This window comes from Acromyrmex echinatior, chromosome 16 (assembly GCF_024713525.1).
Source record: "Acromyrmex echinatior isolate Ae372 chromosome 16, ASM2471352v2, whole genome shotgun sequence".
Lineage (NCBI taxonomy): Eukaryota > Metazoa > Arthropoda > Insecta > Hymenoptera > Formicidae > Acromyrmex > Acromyrmex echinatior.
In genome coordinates this window covers 1,575,804-1,598,659 of record NC_141867.1, presented here as the reverse complement: position 1 = coordinate 1,598,659, position 22,856 = coordinate 1,575,804, and the positions used below count along the sequence as shown (strand labels likewise).

At 38.4% G+C, this 22,856-nt stretch overlaps 1 protein-coding gene across 2 annotated transcripts in view; it reads left to right on the top strand.

The window, feature by feature from the left end:
* The window catches only part of ken (zinc finger and BTB domain-containing ken and barbie protein), a 38,481-nt gene that overhangs the window by 5,549 nt on the left and 10,076 nt on the right, over positions 1 to 22,856 (top strand). The window lies entirely within an intron of this gene.

Sequence of the window (22,856 nt, the reverse complement as noted above, 5' to 3'; positions counted from 1 at the left end):
TTGCGATTATTTGAAAATTGTCTCGGAAGCAGAACAAATAGGATAATATGAAAGCAGGAAAAACAGGAAACGAATGAAACCGTCCCTGCAGCAAATAAAATACGTTAATAGATTGTACGTCGTAATAGGTAGCTGTAAACTCTCTTGCGAGAGACGTAGGAGATGCGGGAAGACAGGAAAACTTCTTCTGAGCATATAATAATTCAAGTTCAGCGGCGCACCATGGTCGCTATATGGACGATTGTTGTGTAACCATTTCAAAAGAAAAAGACAAAAAGGAGAAGAGGAAGAAAAAAAAAAAAAGAAACGACGGGCCACTCCTCTCGCAGCATCCAGTGTGATCATCAATAGCGTGGAATGACGAATCAGAGAGAAAAAGCGATCTCTTGTCAAGGTCGCGTATCGAAAGGTGCCTCCGCGTTCGCCATTTCGCATTCATCTTGCCATTATCTCGCGGACGAGAGCTCGCACGGCGCGTTCTTACGTAGTCCACGAGCTGCACAGAGTGTGCATCGACGCGATTATATACCGCGAATATAACAACGAAATCACCATCTCGGAGCCCCGAAAGGTGAACCAGTCGAAATTCCGTGTTCCCGCGACTTTTTGCTCGCGCGCGTTACTCTTTTCTGGACACGACAATAATCGCGCCGCGAGAAAGTTTCTTTTTGGTAAGCAGCAGCTGATGCAAGTACTCCTTTTTCTATGTTACGCGTGAAAATTTCGTTTACCCAAATCGAACATCATTATGAAAAAATTTGCTTAATTTTTCTTATTCAAATTCTTCTTGACTGAAAATAAAGAAGTAGCATTTTGTGACTCAAATGTTTATCCCTTATTACATATCTTTCTACTTTTATCTTCATTATTATTCTGGATTATTATCTCTTAGGAATTCTCTCTATTTTATCTCCTTACATAATTCATGTAATTATATAATTGTAAATTAAAAATAAACGGGCAATGAGAATCAAGCGCGCGGTAATATTAATTAATTCTTTTCTTCTTGAAATTATTCTAGAATTTAAACGTTTCGGCTTCATTTCGAGCGATCATCAGCGAGCAAGACTACTGGCAGAATAAATAACCAGGGATAATTATATAATTGTGTCTTTATCCTTCTGATATATATATATATTATCTCGTCTGAAGCAAAAAATTTTTTTTTTTAAGTAATAAAAGATTTTTAAATTTATGAAATTATCTCTTAAATGAGGCGTAAAGCATATATTATATATATATATATATTCAAAGAAAATAAAAAGCTAATTTTTTTTTAGTAAAACCGATGTTGCAGCTGATAAGTTTTAATGCTTGAAGGTGTTTAACATAAATCGCAAATGAGTTTCCTCACGTTAATTAGCGATAGCTTGCTACGGAGTCATTCGCACTACCGTCTGCGCGAATAAATTTGACTATGTCAACCGTTCCGCTAAACTATACATCGAGAACCTAATTCGCAACGGAAATTTATGGCCAAATCATTTAACGTGCGACCGCAAACATTTAACGATAATTATTTATGCCTCTGAATACATTCCATCGTTACTCTCCTTAAATTTGCTGAAGCCGCTTTGCAGAGATATCCAACCCGACGTGCAATTACCATGTTCCGCGTCCATGAGAAAAAGATGAGCGAAAAGAGTATCTCTGTGCCAGACAATTATGAATAATTAATATCCTTTTGCGTTTGCCAATTGAAGAAGGAAAATATTGCGAACGCGTCAAATGTTGCACGTACATTTCGATAGGAAAGAATTCTTTCAAACAGTATTGTTTAATTAAAACTCTCTCCTTTTTATAATCATCAAAATAATTGTTTACATTCGAATGTCATGTCAGTAGACTGAATGTCTCGCCAATTACAATATTTTTCAATTTATTATAGAATTTAATTTGTCAATTATTATTGATTAATATTTTTAATTAATATTTTTCAAAAATATTTTCAATTGCTAAGTAATCGGTAGCGAGGTAAAAGTAGGTTACAAGATTATTGCAATTAATTAATGAGATAATAAATGATTTTGTAATCTGTGATATTATCGCACGCGATGTAGAGCGCATCTGATACGCATTGATATCATCAATCGATATGGGAAAAAATATGGAATAAACCACGAAATGAATGATATTCGCAAAGTTAAATTATTCCTGTTAATGACGGACAAACTGTTGGATCAAATACAAATTTAATTATTAATGAATTTCCACTCATTTTCAAGGAAAATGCTACTTTTAAAACATTCGCGAATAAACGGAATGCACGTGGATTTATTATCGTAGCGTTTATCAATGACTCTATTGAGAATTTTATTATCGTTGCTTGATGTCATTAACGTGGATATCGCGAGATAAGTGCAATCCAGATAAACGACCAAGTGTTAATAGGATATTCGTAAACTTCTTATCGATGTCGGTATCGTTTTTCCGCGTTTCCAAAACAAACGTTCATAACGTTTGTGCAATCCTTTCTTTAGATAGTTACGATTAAAGCAGTAATTAATGCCCGTTTAATGTTTAATTTTAATCTCGGTTCAAGTAACTCTTCATTTCTAGTTCTAAGAATTAAAAAAAAAAAATGAAAAGTAAATTAAGCTGAGATTAAAGTTAATTTTTATTGGTAAAAACAGGCAATAATCTCTTAAGATTATACGTGTCTCAGATGAATACAGTGTTACAGTAACGGTTGAAGCAGCATTTTTCTTACTAAATTGTGGAATAAAACGTGGCATTCGACAAATACATAAGATAGGAAAAAAAAGGATAAAATTCTAAGGAAAAATGATATCCTACTTGCAGCGCGAATTGCGTCAATTCATCTTGAAGGAAGACAATGTACTTTTCTTCGTGCTTCATATTTTCGCTTCGTACTTTTCCACCTTCCACGGTTCGTCCGTTCCCTTCTCAGGCGTTTCTTCTTCGCGTACGCGATAAGATGCTTATTAAGACGCGCTATTCTCGGCATGCGAGGTTTGGATTGGCCGAACGGTGCGTTAAATGAAGTTGCAATTAAGAGAGCTAAAAGCCACTCGGCCGACTATGCCTTCTCAAGGCCTCGGGCCTCGCCAGAGCGTACTTCCGCTTCTGATTAGCTTCCTCTTTTCCCACATCGTCCTCGCCGAGCTCGCCTCCCGAGCTTCCCTCTCTCCTCACATCCTCCTCCTTCCTTCATCCTTTCTCTTCCCTTCATCCTTTTCTCTCCTTTTTTTTTCTCCCTTTTTCCCTTCGCATCTCTCCTCGTAGTCTCTCTTTATCTCTCGGCCTGTGCCTTATCTCGCACCGTGGGAATCCGCGCGTGCGATTCGCGAGGGAGGAAGTTCTTATTCCCGTTTCTCGTCAAGGTGCTTCTCTCTTTTCGCGTCCCCGCGATCGATCAACCTTACGCGACGTGACTTCGTTCCGCGGATCCACACTTGTTGATCCTACCGAACTGCGTATTGATATCGTAAGATATAACGCTAGTCTAATCGTCGTAGTCGAGAATTATGACAGAAAATTTTGGTGTTACTCATTATTGAAGAAGCAATTAATCGATTACTCGGATTACTCTTTGATTGAGAAATTTTAAATAATTGAAAAAATAATAACCATTTATTGTAAATAATTATAGCGAATCTTAGAAATTAATCAATTATAAATATTTCTATCTCTCTCGAGTATTAATGTTTAAAATCGATAAATCATGATTGCATTCTTATAGAAGTAAATACGCTGTTAAAAATAAAATGTTAATTTTAAAACATAGTATAATGGACTTTCTGAGCTATGCAAGAATGTTACAATTAACAACATTTTTTTTTTGTACAGTGTCAATTTTAACATTTCTGCATGTCTCAGGAAGTCCACTATACGTTTTTCAGTTAAAATCGACACTTTATTTTTAACAGTGCAAATTGTCGCGTAATTGCCGCACACAACGGAATGACGTTTGATTTTTATTTTTAGAATTCCTCGAGAAATTTTCCATCAAATAGTCAATCCGATTATTAGACACGTACGACGGTCGAATGCTTGCGCAATATCGACCTAATGCGGGTGCGGTTATGACGTGTAGATACGTAGGACGATACTTTATCTGAATCCACTAGATCGATGGGGACATATTCGACCTAACGGTATGTAATCCGGAACGGTTTGCATAAAGTAGCACAAAGTTGCAAGTTTACGGACGCGAATAAATTTACGTACATAATACTCCCCGTCTACGTTCGGTGGCGTGTAGAATTATGGGCAAAGGTGTCGTTTTGTTATAACGCAACAGGGAATCTAGTATATAACTGTCCGGAAAAGTTTTCCGTCCATTTCATGTTCAATCGGGTAGGATGCCAACAATTACTCAAAAACGAGTAAATAACGTTTCCGAATAAGGTTCGAAGTTACGAAGAGAGATCATTTCGCTGTGAATGCGAGAGATGCCACTGTCGTTTGCTTTATTTCGTTGTAGTAAGAGACAAATTCGGAGCGATTATTCATAACTGTCCGAAGACAGTTTCGTTACAGGAAACTCGCTAGTAGACTACAAAGGAACCTCGGGAAATAATCGTTTTATTACAGTTATCTTCGTCGCGTGTAATAGCAAAATTAGCAGTGAAAATCGATGTGCGAGCGAACGTGGATAGTTATCGCTATGCATTTGTCGATCCACCGAAGGGAATTTAATTGAACGAGCGCAGTCCATTATTGTTCCATTGCTGTATCGAAGTGCATTAGAATCTGCGTGACATTTATCAACGTGACACAAATCGATGAATCCTTCATAATGAATAATTATGATCACGTCAAGATATAATTCGCTTTTTCAGTCGTCAGAATTGAACACGTATCAGATCTTCTCAGATCTTTGCAAGCAATCTATATAAGGAAATGCGTATCCAGCTAATAAAAATTGCACACTTGGGATTGAAAATCTCCATTTTAAAATACATCTTTCCGTAATGTGAATGGAAAGAATGAAAGTTTGATGAAGTATCTGAAAATTAATTTATAGATACAGATATTTAAAAATATAATAATTTTATTAAACTATCAAAATAATTATATAGAATGCTTAAGCCTGAATGTAAATCCTGCAAAAAATTTTAACATTCTAGCAATCAGCGTTCTACATAATTATTTTGATGATCCATACAAAATTATTTTCAAATACATATCTGACCATGTAAATTTTAAGATACTTCAGTAAAACTATTCTTTTCGTATAGACTAAAAATTTAGCTGATTACAAATCTGCGAAAATAAGTTTTGTTAAACTATTATAAAATAATTACGTAGGATATTCAAGATAATTGATAGAATGTCAATACTTACAGCATTGCTCATTATGTTTGAGCATTCCACAGTGAGAAAAAAAAGCTGTTAACTTGACTAAATACGTTTAAATCGTAATAATAATTTAATTCAGGTATTTATATATTTAAATCAAATATACGTGAGTCATATCAACGAAATCTTGTAACTTAAAACGTGTTATTTATTTAAATTAACAAATATTTGCTCGACTGTCCGGTCCGTGACCGCTGCATTTACTTGAATCAGCTAATATTTTTTCTCAATATACATAATAATTTTGACAATCCGACAAAATTATACTTAAATTTATATCTAGCTAAATTTTAAGATATTTCAGCAAAACCATTCTTTTCGTGTACATACACCCCGTTTTAACACTAGGAAGAAAATATTGGGTCATCTAAAAAATATCCGCGGTTTTTTGTCACTAGATGTGTTGACCATCAACACCATCTAGTGACAAAAAACTGCGGATATTTTTTAGATGACCCAATAATTTCTGATCCAGACACAATGCTCGCTTGAACATTAACGGGTTAAGAACTCTTCTACCAATAATCCGCCGGACGGCGATTAAGGATTCGAAATTCACTGTTTTCCTCGCGTTTGCTAAATGGCCACGACGGCTTGCGAAAAGCGTGACTTCAACGATTTAGGACGTTAGGCGAAAATGTTTCGTTCGCCGCGTATACTTTCACCTGTGCCGAGTCGTGCCGAATTGGCAGGTACGATTACGACGGCCGATGAAATTTCCGCCGATTGTACGAAATACGGTTGTTCGTGTTGTACTATCTTAAATATTACGTCTCTAAATGAGCTTCGTGCGCAACGCGCCGTATTACTTATCAGTTTGTAAAGAAAGTTTCAAACGCATTCCACATCAGTCCGTTCTCTACGTGATCGAGTAAACCCGTCTGCTTGGACGTGTCGCAACCTTGAAAGTTCGGCTCGGGAGTCTCATAAATTCTCTTACAGAATTTCATAGCAGTTGATCGTTTATCATGTACCATTTCATACGCAATCTGCTCGAGCTTGAGTAACTTGTCGATTAGTATTTAGATGGAACAAATGATTCAGCATTTTTTTTTCATTACCTACTTTAATTTCTTTTTTCTTTTGCTAATTTAATTTAATTTTTAAAAGCACAATATAGTATATCTTATAGGAGCTAAAATAAAAACGTGTGTATGTTAATCCTTTCTACGTTAAGTTTATATAATATTTTAACAATTTGACGAGAAAAATAATAAAGAAGGAATGTAATCTAAATTATGATTTAATTATTTCTAAAGACATGTCTTACAAATTAAATATCATACGTATTAAATTGATTAGAGACATTAATCGATATCCGGCAGTGAAACCTGTTGCATATTGACACAAGAAATATATTTCAGCGTGATACCAAATGCACAGCCACAGCCACAATATAAATTGAAATGATACATGGGAAGAGATTTGCATCCTACAACTCATATCCCACGCACATAGAAGAACATTGTTTGAATTTATTTCCTAGTTGCTTAACACACTGCTTTTGGCCCTACGTTGTTGCCAAAGAATAAATTTCGAAATCTAACATATATCTTATCGCTTTCACGAAAAGACTAGTTAGCTACCAGCGTTATTACGTAATTGAAAAGTCACATATATATATTTCTCAAGATTGTAGGCGACTCAAGAGCGTAGTTATTTTCGGTATCGTTCAACAGCCGGTTAGCATAAAGGTAAACGCCGAAAACGAAAGGATTATCGTAATTCGGGCGACGTTGAACATTTATATGCATTCCATGTAGACGCGATATTACAAGAGCGTAATTTCGCCACCGGAATATTACACAATTTTACAGCTTGGCGAACGTGCGGCTGGATCCCGTGCTTGGCGTCGCGGCCGTAACAGAAAATTATCGTAAAGTCGGGCGCGGAATCGCATGGCGGGAGAATCGCCGCTCGCGCCCACGCGGTGCTCGCTCGAGAAAATAATAATCGTTTCTCGCCTCTCTTAAGCCGCAGGAAAGCTTGCGTTGTGATACGCGAATATAACGTATGATATATACGTGGCTAGCTACGTACGAGTACGCTACGGTCGCCTCTGCACCTCGCAGGTACAACCGGCGCGGCGCGGCGCGGCGCGGCGCGGCGACCGCCCAGCTGGTATTTTGCCCGCTCGTTTCTGGGCCCGTTCTGGGGCTCGTGGCGATTGTAAATCTCGCGCTCTTGCGGGCCCCCGCGGGCGGTTCGAGCATATACCGCGAGTAACAGCACGAGTAACAGCGGCCCCGCGAGTACCTACCTACCTCCGCCAACCCTTTCTACCTTTCCTTTCACTTTCATCTATCGCGAGGCCCCAGCTCGTACATTCGAGGCCCCTTTGGGACTCACTCGCTCGCTCGCTCGCCGCTGCCGCCGCCGCCAGCTTGTTACACGCCTCCGTAACGTACCCGTACGTGACGCAGAAAAAAGGATTGTATTATTGAAGGAACGGTAGCGATGGGGACCTGGTCCCCGTGATCGATCCGATATGAGTACCTAACGGGTGGAAAAATTCATCAGCTTAGCTTTCTCCCGCGTTCCTTCGCGCTTCTTACCTTAAACAGTTCTGCGAGAAATGACGAGAACATTAATGATATTTTACGCAGTATTTCTCAATCTTGATGAATATCATTCCATATTATATGATGGAAAAATTGCGGAAGTATTTCAGTGAATAAGATCAAGTAGCGAGATAGATTAATGTACCTCCCGGTCCGTAATATGTTTTCTCAGACTTAAAAGAGCCGTGCAGAAGCACGTCTCTGCGTGGAAAAACCTTTATGAAGATTATTATATTGCGCGCGCGTAATAGCTCCAACATGGATAGGTTAGTAACGAGCGAGCGAATTGATGTATGCCTTTAAGAGAGCATTGCTTATGAGATGCTAAAAAAGATGCGTTTAACCGTTAAGAAAATAAACACGCTATTACTCGGCACGTTCTCGTAACCGCACATCGTATGTAGTTACGGCTGTTCACCATCGGAGTTTTCTCTGAGCGTAGTCGTAATCCCGCTCGTATTAGGAATTTCGAAAAATTATTCTCTATTCACGTGGCAATTAACTCTCCATCGCTTATAACTTCATTCGCTTCTGTTTAAATTTAAATACCTGTACCTGTCGAACGGGATTCTCAAAAACCGTTTTTGTGTTCGGTTTTACATTTCATAACAACTGTACTGACTTGTCTCGATTATATTTTTTCATCTATTTGTAGTTCAAAATAAGACTGTTAATTTTCGACAACTTTGAAGAAGATTTGAAGCTTTGAAGGAATTCAAACTTTTAAAGCTAACTTCGAAACTTCAGATTTTGTTAAAACTTCAATTGCTAAAACTTCGAATCTTGAATCTTTAGAATTACAGCTTCGCAAATTTTCGAAGTTGTCATCAAAAGTAACAGCTCTGATTCGAAGTAGATGATTCGGAAAAGAAAGATTAAATATTCAGTAACAAATGGATGTAGACACATCCTCGAAATTACATTCTCTCGTTACGATCTTTGTCGGTACACTGTGTTCGTAACGTATGACGCATTGGGGCGATGCGCATCGGGGAGGACTGTAATTTCGAAGTAACGACTTACGCTCAGATGTTGTACCTACGTCTCTATTGTATATGGCATGAAATACAGCCGGTCGAGGGGTCGAGCCTTTCGTACGACAGTGAAAGTGTCCTAATTTGAGAACAGAGAAAGAGTTCACGCGGTGCTGCCAGTTAACAGCGTTACACTCTTTACTGATACACCTCAACGTTTCAACACATTTCATTACAAACGCATAAATAATTGACGACGAGAATTCGTATAAGATAAATACGTTTATCTAAAGGACAACATGCAGTCATCACGACATGTCGTCAGTTACATCTATTAAAAATAATAGATGTAACTTTAAATAGACAAGCAGAATCGAAGACAGGAAAATGATAAGTAATAATATTGAATAATAATTTTTAAGTGATATTAATAAAATTAATAATAGTAATAAGTAATAACATTAAAGAAGCATGCAAGTTTAGCCCTTCGATTTTATTTCATGTGTTTACTTTTATTAACTTGTCATAAGTAAGATATTATTGAGATCGATATCTTTTTATTATTAATACCATTTTAATACTTGAGATATTAATTTGCATTGCACACAATAATAGTGCTAATTAACCTTGAACAAACGTTGATAGGACTATTATTTAATCATGAATTATATATATAGGTATATATCGTATATGCATTTAGATCAATGTTAATGAAGATATGAACAATCGGAATAATTAGCATTTTAATGTTCTACGCTTATCTACATGAGCATTTGCTTTTCGTTTAACTACGTTTCTGTTTTATAATAATACGTTCCAATTGCAATCAGTGTTTCAATTAGACAACGGGTAAAAACTAAAGATTTACACATCAATTTGTACACCAATGTTTAGGTTTATACCAATGTATGATAATGTTCGTTTATATAAATTAAAAGTATTTTGACAAAATTACCGGGCAAATAAGAAGAAAAGCACTTTGCAATCGTAATTCAGTTTTGCTGTGAATGCAATTGAGATCCTACGTCACTGTCGTATTACTTGCTACGTTATAATTTAATTATTTAAGCTACAATATCGTTGCTACAATATCGTTGCTACAATATAACTATTAAAATTAAACGTAGCGAAGAATCCATACTATTTAGAATTTTCACTTCCAAAGTCCGTGAGAGAAACTTGCGTTCACGCGCCGCGTTCTGCAGTGAAATAAATCGCGCGCTCGAATTATGAAACAAAAATGACTCGTTTGTGTCGCCGGTAATCTCCTCGGTTTCCTCGACTTCCTCACCGTGCGTTTTCACCCGCACATCTGAGTGGCCGTTCGCGGAGGCGGACTTTCTTGCTTACGTGTTCGCTTACGTACAGCTCGACGCTCTCGTGTATACCTAACTGCCAACGTAATTTCTCCTTCGCCATTGTTACTCTTAAACGATCTCGCAATCGTCGTCTCGCTCTTGTGACATGCTAATCATCCCCAGAGCTTGTTACGTCGCGCCGCGGAACGGGCGACCTAGATAAAGAATTTCATTTCGTTTTCGATAACAGTCGCTCATTTCTCGCGGTCATTGCTTTGCAAAAGTTTTTTGCAGTCGATTAATCGAAAGAAAAGTCTAGTCTCGCAGCGAGTTATCTTCGAGGAAATTGATATGTGGCAATTTATTAAATTGTTGAAATAATTCGTTACTTATAATACATGCTAAATATGCAAGATTATGCACTTATTTTCATAATATACATAATCGCAATAAAAAAAGAATTTAACATTCAATAATTTCACATTGATGATTAACGATACTTCAAAATTTGCCGATCACTTAATACATAATTAAAATATGTAATTACTTGCACGATTCAAAATTAAAATTTATTTATTCCTGCATTTCAATGAAAGCATAAGTTTATTTTAATACATATTGGCAATATTGGCAATTTAAATGCATAACTATGACGTCCCGATTGATTAGTCAAAGCTGCGGTAAAAATAGTTCAAAATCCATTACTGATTTTTAATTCCAAGAACAAGATTTTTTTTATCAACATCTTAACAACTTTATTATACTTGTGCATCATATCGAAATGCAATCAACTGCGTTTTAACAAAATGAAAGAAAAATAACTAATATAAGATTCTTTTAAATCAGTTCTTATCTTCATGCCAAAAGTAAACGAAATCATATAGTACTAAAAAACGGGTCTTTCACGGGTGATAAAAATGTAGAAATTTTATTTTTTCAATAGAACATTTTTCATCATATGCAATATTATATATCGTAGTCTGCCATTTGCAATCCTTCAAGCTTCATTAAATTGAAAACCCACGCTAAAGAAGACTTCATTTTGCAGATTATGTTGCGATTCTTCGAGATCGCTGAAATTTCACATAGTTCTAGTCATACCTCTTTCTTTCTTTCTTTCTTTTTCCTTCTTTGTAATCATATTACTTTTCAATTCTTACTTTGTTTAGCACTTGAGAGAATTTCTAGAGCGCGCTCAATAAATGACTCTCTCTCTCTCTCTCTCTCTCTCGGAAATAAATAAAAGACTTGTCAGTACTAGTGACACGCACTTTTCAAACACGGTGGACGTTTCTAGCAGTGCGTTCGCATACTCACGCGCGAATAGAGCGTGAGCGCATCGAGAAGCGCGTGCGTTTAGTGACAAGTCTCCACCCACGATATGAGATCATTGCGATTACGTAAGTGTCCAGCGCGCGGTGGACGGGCGTAAAAGTATCGTGTGGCATACCGTTCCGGTGGACGTTGTGCGCCGTTGTTTTGCCGATGCAGTCCTTCTACGTTGCAGTTGAATTTCGCGAGAAAGGGAGAAATCGCGACGCGCGCGGAGAATTCGCCGATGGCATTTTCCGAGAGCGGTATCGATCAACGACTTCCTTCCCAAAACAGATTTCGGTGCAAGGACATAAAGAGTTTTAAGATTTCCTGATAAACCTGCCAGATATCTCTGCGTATGAGAAATTGATATTGTCCGCCTGAGATACCTGCGTATCGCGTATACGCGATGATCGCGATGGTTTATCCGGGATTTCTTTCGCGTAACGGAATGCAAATTGCAAGGATGATAATATCTCACTGAAACATAATTGACATGTTAATATTCTAACTACGTTTAAATGTTACCACGAATTAATTATACAGTGCGCAGGCATATCTCGTTAAATTTGTGCGCAATTTGAAAGGATTATATGTACGGGTGTGGTGATGCGTTCATAACAGAATATGCAACACTTTTTCTCGCCTTCGCTTATGTAACGTCTTTATAAGGCTAACAGAAGTTACATTCAATATGTTAACGAAATGAGAAACAGTAGCTGCGCTATTAGAAAAAATTTTCGGGAAGAAATAAGATATTAAAATCCATAAACAAAGGAAAAAGCGAATAATTCGAGAGATTCTGTATTCTACGTTATTTTAAAGGAGTTAGTTGTAATTCCATTAGAAAAGTAAAGGCGCGATGAGGGGAGGATCGCAAAAGATGAAGTTGCACAATGATTGAAAATGTCCACGTAACAAGTCGGAAATCGTCGCTAACCGCCGCGACAATCCCGTCACGAGCGATCAAGCGCGAATGAACAAACGAACGATTGAAAAGCTTAGATTATCCCGTAGAGATCTGATCAGAATTTTATCGATTCTCTCAGGCAACTCTTGTTATTAATCGGAGATACCTAATCCGAGATGTGCCTTCCGCAATGACGATTGGGGCGATTAGGTGGATCTGTAAAAGAAAAACACCTCGCAATGATGGAAATAGAAAATTATCCAAGGCTGCCACGCGGCATAACAGAACTGCCTGATTAGCTATGTAGATGAAAGTCACGTTACGATTAAAGTGCGACGGCTATCGCGCTAAACGATCGTATGGAATTCCATACAAGTATTCTATGCTGTGCTTCCGGTGATGGTGAACAGATATAGCGAGCTCAAAATCATTACGAATGGAATCGATTTTATTTAAAAGATTATAGCAGTGTTGACTGACATTAATGATAGAAAGCGATTTTTGTTACAATAAAAATTTTTGAAATGAAAAGGTGATGATTTCTAGTTTTGCTACTTCCAGAGATTGGACTCTTAGTTTCGTTCTTTAACTCCTATAGATTAACATTAACTTTAGTTCAACTTACTTTTCATCTTTTTCTAATTTTTATAACTAAAAAAAGGTGGAAGAGTTAGTTGAACGGCGATTAAAATTAAATTACATTGGTCTAAACGGGTATTACTGCTTAAGTTTTTTTCGTGTGTCACCATAAGAATTAGAAAAAGATTCGGAATAAATTAAACTGGAATTAAAATTAATTTCCATTGAGGGGAAATGAGTATAAAAGTAATTATACACCGTATCGTGCATTTATAATTATATTGAACTTAAGGTCTAGGAAACGCGTGAAAGACAATCGGTGCATTAACATCACAGTTTCCCATCATATAAGGAATCTAAAAGAATATCTTTATTTTTTCAATCTTCGTAGATTTTTATATCGTTCAGTCATTTTATTTCTGATTTCTTTCAAACGTTAACTTGGAGGGGCATTTTTCCGAGAAATCGAAATGCATTATTAACATAAATGCGAAAGAGAGCGAGAATTCTTACCACGAAACAATCTTCACTCACATGCAGACATACCTTGTTTCCGCCTGACTCACTTACGGCAAGGCCACGCCAAAAGCGGCGATCTTAGCTGTATTAAAATAACACTCACGAGGCGTTCCCGAGGTGGAGAATGTAAATGCGGCGTGAGAAGTCGCTCGTATAGAGCGCGATAAGAAAAAATTCATCTACATCTTCCGATTTCTACCGCGACTTTGGCGTAGCTCTTTTTGCATTACTTCTTATTTGCATTAAAAGTCGCATCGACTACTTTAATAACGATGCTTGTCGTTAACAGTAAATGCGACGTCAGAAAGTTACATAAATAATACTTGTTCTCTCGTAACGAAATGCATTCGGCATAAAACGGATAGCTGTTAGTAGAAAAAAATTTATATTAGAAAAAAAAAGGACAATAATTGATACTTCCATAATTTATTGATTTATTTACGTTCAATAAAATACAATTTTACTCTATCAATAATCCTGAATTTCCACTACTTATGTAAGAGAGTACACGTTCGAGACTGAATTATGCCTTACACACAGTTGAAAGATTTAGAATAGTTTCTATTAAAATAAAGCTTAAAATTAGTAGCGAAACCACAAGTATTACCTGTTATTCCACTTTCTTTTTTCTGTATGGAAATTTGTTCATAAAAATGATCAAATATCTCCCTCCCCCCCCCCCCCCCCAAATAAACTTAACTCGACCTTGTCGAATTTTCGTTACCTATACAGGATGAAATTTCATTTGAAATACATTTCAAAATACATTGAATGTACAGAGCGTGCCCTTCACGTATCCGGAACGCTGCACGTCCGTCAGACGGGAAACTGCAATACTGCATAGCAGCAGCGGACGACGAGGAGGAAGGAGGAGAAAAAGAAGGAAGGAGAACCGCGGAAAGGGGGATAAAACGAGCGAATGGAAAGAGGAAGAGCGAGAGAAGCGCGCGCGAGAGGGATGCGGAGAGGAGATCGTTCTTGCGTAACGCGCGCGCGTGTATTTTGCACGCGTGTCCCTCGCGTACGTTCGGACGACGTGGGTGTATGTAGATCTAAGTAGCGAAAGGTCATCCGTTTAATAGTTCCCGATCGCGCGCACAGGCACACAGGCCCCGGAGATCGGATCGCCGCGGATGACTAATCCGCGACCGTAAGTGCCCGTCAGGCGCGGCGCGTGCATCTCGCTGCGCAGTAAAAGCCAGCTGCAGTTGACGAGCCCGCTCTTTGACATTGAGCGCATCCGAATCTCCAGCTAGCGAGCGGCTAGCTGCTTCACCGTGTCATTCCCATTTCCACTCTCGCCCATCTCCACGTCGCGCGTCGCCCCGCGTGGGCGTTAACGCGAAACAGGACATTCTATGCGACAGAACCGAAGAGTTTAATCGATTACGCAATCGCGACCGCGATATTTACGAAATTTTTCGAAATTCACATTTCTTCACTCGTCTCTTTTCTCGGCGAAGCGATACTCGTATTTTGTAATCGTATTTCTAAATCCGATTTGATTTCTTAAACGAAATTCTTTCAAGCAGAATCAGCAAGGAGAGATTTATGTAATGTATATATATGAGTCAGTTAAATGTACCTTTCCTGGCGTCGTAGAGAGGAATCAGATCACTTGAGACAAAATTATTTGTACCAACGAAACATTATCTGTAATTGATGGCAATTATTAACGCAACGTACAAAGTTTGCACAAAACGCTAACTTAATTTACATTTACACGCGTGTGTGAGGGGTTCTAAGGGGAAAAGCGGGGAATCGTTCGCATTGGGAATAGAGAAGAGATACCTTCCGGGAATAATATGAGTTTGTGGTAAACACGATGCGGTGCGGCGGACGAACGAAAGTATGCCTCGCAGGATGGTAATTACAATTTGTGAGAACGCGAGCGCCGCGCTTATCCGGTAATTTGCGCGGATAGTAGGAACGTTTTACCTGCGTAGTCGTGGTCTTTACACGTAATCAAATTACTCGTTTTATGGCATGATTTATGTAACTCAAGCCGGCGCGTCGTTGGCGTGCACTTTTTCTCCACGTGCAAAAGTCGCGAATTCGCCTTCACGACGAAAGCCGCACGTTATCGCCGACATCTCGCAAAAGTCAGTCCGAGAGGCAGGCAGCATCCCAGGATAGGTATTGAAACCGGTATAATTTCAAGCTCAGTTCAGATTTCGATGATACAGACGTACGAGAAAACTAATATGCATGTTTGTTTGTAATAGTAGAATTATTTATCGGAATTATGTCTTTGAAGTCGATTTTTTTTCGCGACCTCGCGACCTCAATATTTTTTTTAACCTTAATCTACTCGAATCTAATTGTCCCAAAATGTAATTAATTTTCTACTATGTTAATAATACTATATTTAAAAACTTTTTTCCGATATTTCATAACTTCGTTCTATTAATTTAAGATCTTTCTTTCTGTGAAAAGTTGTCTACTTTTTTAGACCTTTTTAATTATATTGATCTCCAAACGATACGACAGATAATTTAGACGGAGCAGCAGGATTAATATTATCAAGAAACGTAAAGCTAGAAATGAGATTCACTTATTCATAAGTAAATATTATTTTGCAATAAATAATACTGGCCAATTAATCATGTATATTTTCAGTATATTAAAACTGTTAATAATACTTTTGATATTCGAAATAAAAGATTAATCGGCCAGTACTAGTATTAAATTCTATAACATATATCCATTCGCTTCAATGAGTCTCTAGCGTTTGATATAAGAGGTTGTCAACAATATCACACAATGCAATTAAAATGTTAATGAAATGGTGCTTTTAATTATGCAGCAGCAGCAAGAGAGACTTTCTTAATAACTATCTGCCAAAGGGACGGTCTGTTCTCCAGGCTTTCTCGGTAAAGCCTGCGTCGTAAAAATTACCGAAATGTTATCTACCATTCGTGGTATTTAAATATAAAATATCAAACTTTTAAAATATCAAATGGATGGCTGTAAGTATCGTTGCAGCGATCTCGCTGGCGTTGGATGCAGGACAAGAGTGCCCTTTGGATTACACGGCGGAGGAGGCGACGTCGTCCATTTGAGAGAAACGATCGTGCGTTACGTAAGAGAAGGCGGTATGGAGACGCTGATGGCATAAAGACCGATTCACATACACATATATATATACGCACACATTCATGCTAATTCGCGCAGGCCGTGCGGAATCGGCGTAAATGAATAAACAGGAATAATGCTGGTATTACGCAAAGTCAGCAAGAGGGGTAAATTTAAAAAAAAATTGAAAGATGCTTGCGCTGTAAAATTGTGGTCGAGTTAGGGCAAGATTTCCGGAAAACAAGCCATTTGCAAAAATATTAACTGCGAAATTGGAATACGATTCGAAACTCCGCGATAGTTGATTTCATCGAGAACTTTTACGAGGCATTATTCATCTGATTATGATTTATGTGTTCCTTTTTCGTCGAATCTTCAGTGCAATCTCCTTATGTAACGCACGAGATTACATCCCATTCCACATATAGAAGTGGACTTCGATACGCTGGAATATTTTTATTTTTATAGCTATAGCTGCTTTGAAATCTGCTACAGTCAAAAACTTTGCAAAAAGGTGCTTCGGTAAGACGCAATAATATGCCGCAATAATATGCATTTTGTACGTGCGAAGGTCGCTTGTTTCGAATAGAAATCTGATTAGTTGCTTCGCACTAATTCTCATTACATAAATAACCGGTGTTGCGTGGCCAATACAAAAATCGTGCCACTTAAACCGTACAAATACGATCGCGAACATTGACAGAACGATAGATTCTCGCAGACAGACGATGATTCCCACGGCCACCAATGGCGACCTTGGTGATTTCCTCGAACGGCGCTGAATTTCGCCGATTTCGGTAGAATCGCCGATCGCCGTCGTATATGTGCCCCGACACATTTCTCGTGAAACACGCTGGAACACGCAGAAGAGCACGACGCACGCGCACATCAAGCGTGCCCTTCAGATCCACAATGATGGAGCGTGTCCATTAGACGAGGCGATTGTTCTTATATAATGAATGGATCATGTAACTAGCCGCTTCGCGAACTCGCTTCGGGGGGCCGAGAGACCGAGAGAGACGCCTTCGCGATCGCATGTACACGCATTCACACACTCACGCACTCAGGTATACGACGACAGGAGCACGACGTGCATGTATGAGCTCACACAAGGCCGTAGCCGCGTGTTCGCGTGCATCGCGTGTACCTGATGAACGGGTGACGTGTGTATGAGCGCGCGTACCAGTTAGAGCTATACTCGGCTAGCTCGGTATGTAAGTGCAGCTGAAAAGGCTTTTTACTTTCTGGCCTTGAACGAAATGTATCCGGTGACTCGGCGACTGCGAACGCCGATCGAGCGCGCCGGGAACTTTTGTCGCTCCTCCGTGTGAAAAACAAGTTCACCGCCGCTTTCGATCGCGTTGCTATTTTTGGCAGTCTGCTCTATGGAACGGTCGATCGGTCGGTTGGTCCATCGCGGTTTAATTCCGCGTTTAATTATACGATAACATCGCGTTGCAGCCCTCGAACGACGATTAACCCTCCGGGGTTCAACGTTTTTTTCAGTCTGCTTTCTTAGTCCAATTGGGTCACCGATGTGACTGTGTTTTTCAAAGAGTTTTTGGGGTCTAGAAAATCTGAAACAATTCTGGTACGCTCTTTCAATATTCAGGAATACGATTTTATAATAATAAAAGCAGTTTTTCACTTTTTTGTACGTATCTGAATTTGAGGTAGAATAATTTTCAAAAATTAAAAGTTCGTCTGGGTCTCCAAAGACCTGGTTGGACCATGAAATATTCAATCGACACACAGAAAAATATAAGGCAGCAAGATAACATAAGCAGCAAATGAATCAGCCAATCATAGTAGAGAACATAAGGCAATAACGTAAGCAATAACATATCCAAATTGTTGATTCGCCTACCGCTTACATCTTACTGCTTATTATTGTCTATACTAGCTTTAGGATTCTTGACGATAGAAAATCGTGGCAAGAAAACAACGCTTTTGTAAAAGTCGCCAGGAGATTCGATCTCACGTCAAATTCAAGACTCATCATTCGTGTTCCTAGATTTTGATCCCTTAAGCCCCAGTCACACTACGTATTATGGATGCAAATTGGATTCTGATTGCGAACAGCAGATTGTTGATCATCTAACTAATCAGGTTGGTTGATCAACAATTCACAATTCGCAAACAGAATATTGATATGGGTTTAAAGGATCTGGATAGGAACGTTACAAACGATACGAGCCTCGAATTTAACGAATCTCTTGAAGGTCTTATAGAAGCGTTCCTTTTTTGCCGTGACTTTCGTGACGCGTACATTTACGTGTTAATATGGTGACACGAAAGGAGAATTGAACACATTAACGTTAAATAGATTACTACTCTGTTGATAATCCGGGCTCCGTAGGTTGATTCAAACTTTACAGCTATAACTGCGGCTCTATCCCGTCGGAACATTATACTATCAACTATAATGGTTGTGTGGGAATGAATCACGGATCGCAGCACACGATATACAATCGGCAGACATTTGCGTACAATTGTACAAACGATCCCTTTCGTTAGTCCCCTTTCGTCAATGACGTTAGGACGAAGAACTCACGGTACTTTTTTGGGAAACCGCATGAACACGCACGTACTTCCGGTGAAGGAAGTACTCATACTCTTTCCGGACAGAAAAGGCAACGCATTTCTGTTCGGTACTCGGTAAATTGCGAAAGGGCAGAAGAACCTTTTAGAAACAAGAAAGAATAGTATAGAGGAGGAGAAGAGGATGTCGGAGAGAGTACGTCACAGTCGACGGAGCGATGCGCAAGAGGGAGAGCGTGAGAGACCAGGTGGAAAATGGTGATTCGAAATCGAGGAAAGGTGTGAGTCACCTCGACGGTTTCACGGGGTGTCATAACCTCGCTCGGAGCGTTTTCGTTCCACGAGACGCCAAGTGTACAATACAATGCGCGGCCGCGATACGGGAAGTCAGCGAACCACGAAGCTATTCTTGGACGACGGAAACGTAGACACGTTCTCAAATCGACTGTCCACGAATCGAACAAAAACTAGTCCGCGTCGAAAATAGGTGCGGATGTTTTTACTAGCGTGCGCTATCGACGCAACGGCAGTTCTTAAATGAAGGCTGATACTACCAGGAAGAACTTTTCCTTGTAAAATAAAGAAGTAATAACATTGTGAAGTTTTATCTTTATCCAATTATGATAGCTATAAATATCGACTTGTCGACTTATTGTATTATATTTTTATATCATTTTTTTGGGAGAGCCATGATACTGTAAAAAGTTTGGTTCTAACAACCAGCTCGAATGTCCTACACGGTTACATTTAATTAAGTCCAAAATTATTTTCAAATCTGTATCTATATATAGCTCTATTTTTAGGTATATATACCTTACTTTAGTAAAACTATTCTTTCCATGTGCTATTAGAAAAAAGAACTTCTTTATGCAAAAAAAGAACATTGTAAAGTTTTATCTTCAGCTAATTATAATAATTAGGATAATTACGAATTTATCGACATGTTAAATACATTTTCATATATAATTTTTCTATGAGAGAACTGTGCAACTTTTTTTCGAAGAAGGTACATGAATTCCATTACGCGAGTAAAAATAAGTGCACTCTTTACTCCTAATAAATATCATACGTTAATCCAGAGTCTCTTTATTTCTTCGATAAAAGTATCTTCACAGAAGATGTGTTTCTCGAACCGCTTGTCCCTGCTTAATGTATCGTGAAAGACCGATGTCGCTTGCTCACCCGCGATCCTTTCGAAAATCTTTACTCCGAGTAATCAGTTTAACTGCACTCTGTGGTGAAGAATCACTTCTCCATGGGATATTGCTTAGCGTTCCAAGCGAGTGAATATCGATGGTCCGACGAGTATACGTGAACGTACACGAGGCCAGCGTACAATGAGACCGCGAAACACAGGCTATCCAGACTGGCAAAACGTAATTGGGCCCACAAAAAATGGAGCGGAAACGCCTGGGTCCCATTACACAGATCCCGTAACGAGTTCTCTCTCGGCGTTGCTCAATCCGTGCTAGTCGGCTTGCGCGGTTTGAGTGACCTCACCTTAATCAGCGCTGTCACGACTCGTATTTTTACAGCCATGCAAACCCACAATTTCCGAAAACCATGAAATAACATATAGTACTGAACGCGTCGAAACAACATCGATTGCGCGTGACAAAACGACCCTCTCATCGGTAAAAATGAGAACCAAAACCACACTTGACGCTGCTTCCTTCATCGTGAATTCTTTGACTATTCAAACCGATTTTTCTCTCAAATTAATGAACGCTGCCTTCGTAATCTAATCGTACAATTCAAAGTTTACAAAAATATGGCTTGTTTAAAAATTACTGAAAAAAATAATTGCTTATTCGTTTAGATTACTCGAATAGAGCTCGATTTAAAGAACTTTTACTTTCAATTATTCACGATTTATCAATTGTCGACTTTAATGAACACTTTTGTTGGAAAAGTATCACTGGAGCTACAGGGAAAAAAAAAAAAAATGCAGCGTAGTATCCAGGTACATTTATGTACATTCGCAAAATTTTGCAAGCGAGTTTAACGAACCGCTCGTTTCCTACGATTAAGCGTGCGTTTTTTCAACGGCGCGCGATCTTTTTCATCGCTCGGCCGCGACGTGCATTTTCCCTCCCGCTAAACCCCCCGGTGTCTCGCGCTTTAATTTCCAGCCTCGACATTTGCGTAACCCAGTTTCGCCATTGTTCGATTCAATGGTAGATCGTAACGTCCGCCATCCGGATAGGAGATTATAATGCTCGCGTGTACGTGGTACCGCGCATCGTCGCCTCTTCTGTGTGTGCGTGCGCGCGCGTCACATACGTGAAAGTACCCTCACACGTGTGCACACGCATATGCGGGAATATATGCGTGCTTGCGCACATAGCAGCGATAAGCGAACGGCGACGCCGGTAGAATTTACGAATTCATTGACTTTCTCCTCTTATCTAAGGTCCCGACCTCAGGAACCGCGTCCGCGCCGCCAGTTTTACACTGCGATACTTTTCTCTTTTCGTCACTGCCAGCATGCTGCAGGTTCGATCCCGAATATTCGATTAATCGTCGACAATTACGAAAGCGCGACGAATGTTGTCAGTTTTTAGCACATATGTGATAAAGAAATGAAAATAGAAGTGATCGTTACTTAAAGTCAATTTGCATTGTCTTCCAAATTTTCAAGTACAAGTACACAATTGAAACATCGCAAGTGATATGTCATCTTCGTTGAACGTAATTAATGCTTAGTAAACAATGATATACTAAATTTAATCAAAAAGTTGTTTTATTTGTTCCTAATTATTTAATTCTTAATTTTGTTACTACTGTGTTGCATTAATAAAGTGTTGCATAATTACAAAATTTTTCTTGAATACGTGACGTCAAGTAGTTACCTTTCTTTTATTTTACAAGAGATTGTTATTTCGAAATTTATCGAAATTGAGTGCGATGTGTCCATATACTTTTATTTATTTTAATATATCTCAAAATCGAAATGCAGCACACAGTGACAAACTTAAGAATTAAAAAATTAAGAAGAAATAAGTCAACTTTAATTAAATTTAGAAACATCGTTGTTGATTAAGCATTAATTGAATTTAATGAAGATGACGTATCACTTCCAATATTTCAATTCATACTTGAAAATTTGGAAACCAACACAAATTGATTTTAAACAATGGTCACTTCTATTTTCATTCCTTTATTATACATATATAAATAACAAAAACTGCTCCAATTTATATTAATTAAAAAGAAATACACCCTCTTTTAACATATTTCATAATTAAGAATGTTGCTCGTAATACTGCAGAGTATTACAATGCGTCATAAAATAATACCGTGAGTAATCATTTTCGGAACAATTAATATTGGAATTAAAGTTTCCTATAATATCCCACATGAAATATCAACTGATGTTAAAGTGAAACGAATTTTACCGACATCGTTGTACTGAAGTACTCAGTTCGGAGATAGTTTTGTTCTTGGCACAGCAGAGCACAGCACAGCACGCGCAGAAAACGAGGAGCGTAACTTAATCGGTAAAAGCGTGCGATTCTGATTCTTCCTGCTTCGGATAGCGGATTTTCGATATGGAATTTAATTTCCTACACATGAACAAATAATCGAAAGAAGGATTCTTAGACCCATATTCATAATCAATTCTTGTGTTTAAGGTTGTCTTAAATACAATCTTAAAAAGTCATAAAACAATCATAGAGCCATTAGCATTTTAAGACATTACTCGAAAGATCTTGAAATAAGAATCGATTATAAATATAGTCTTTAAAAAATAGTGACG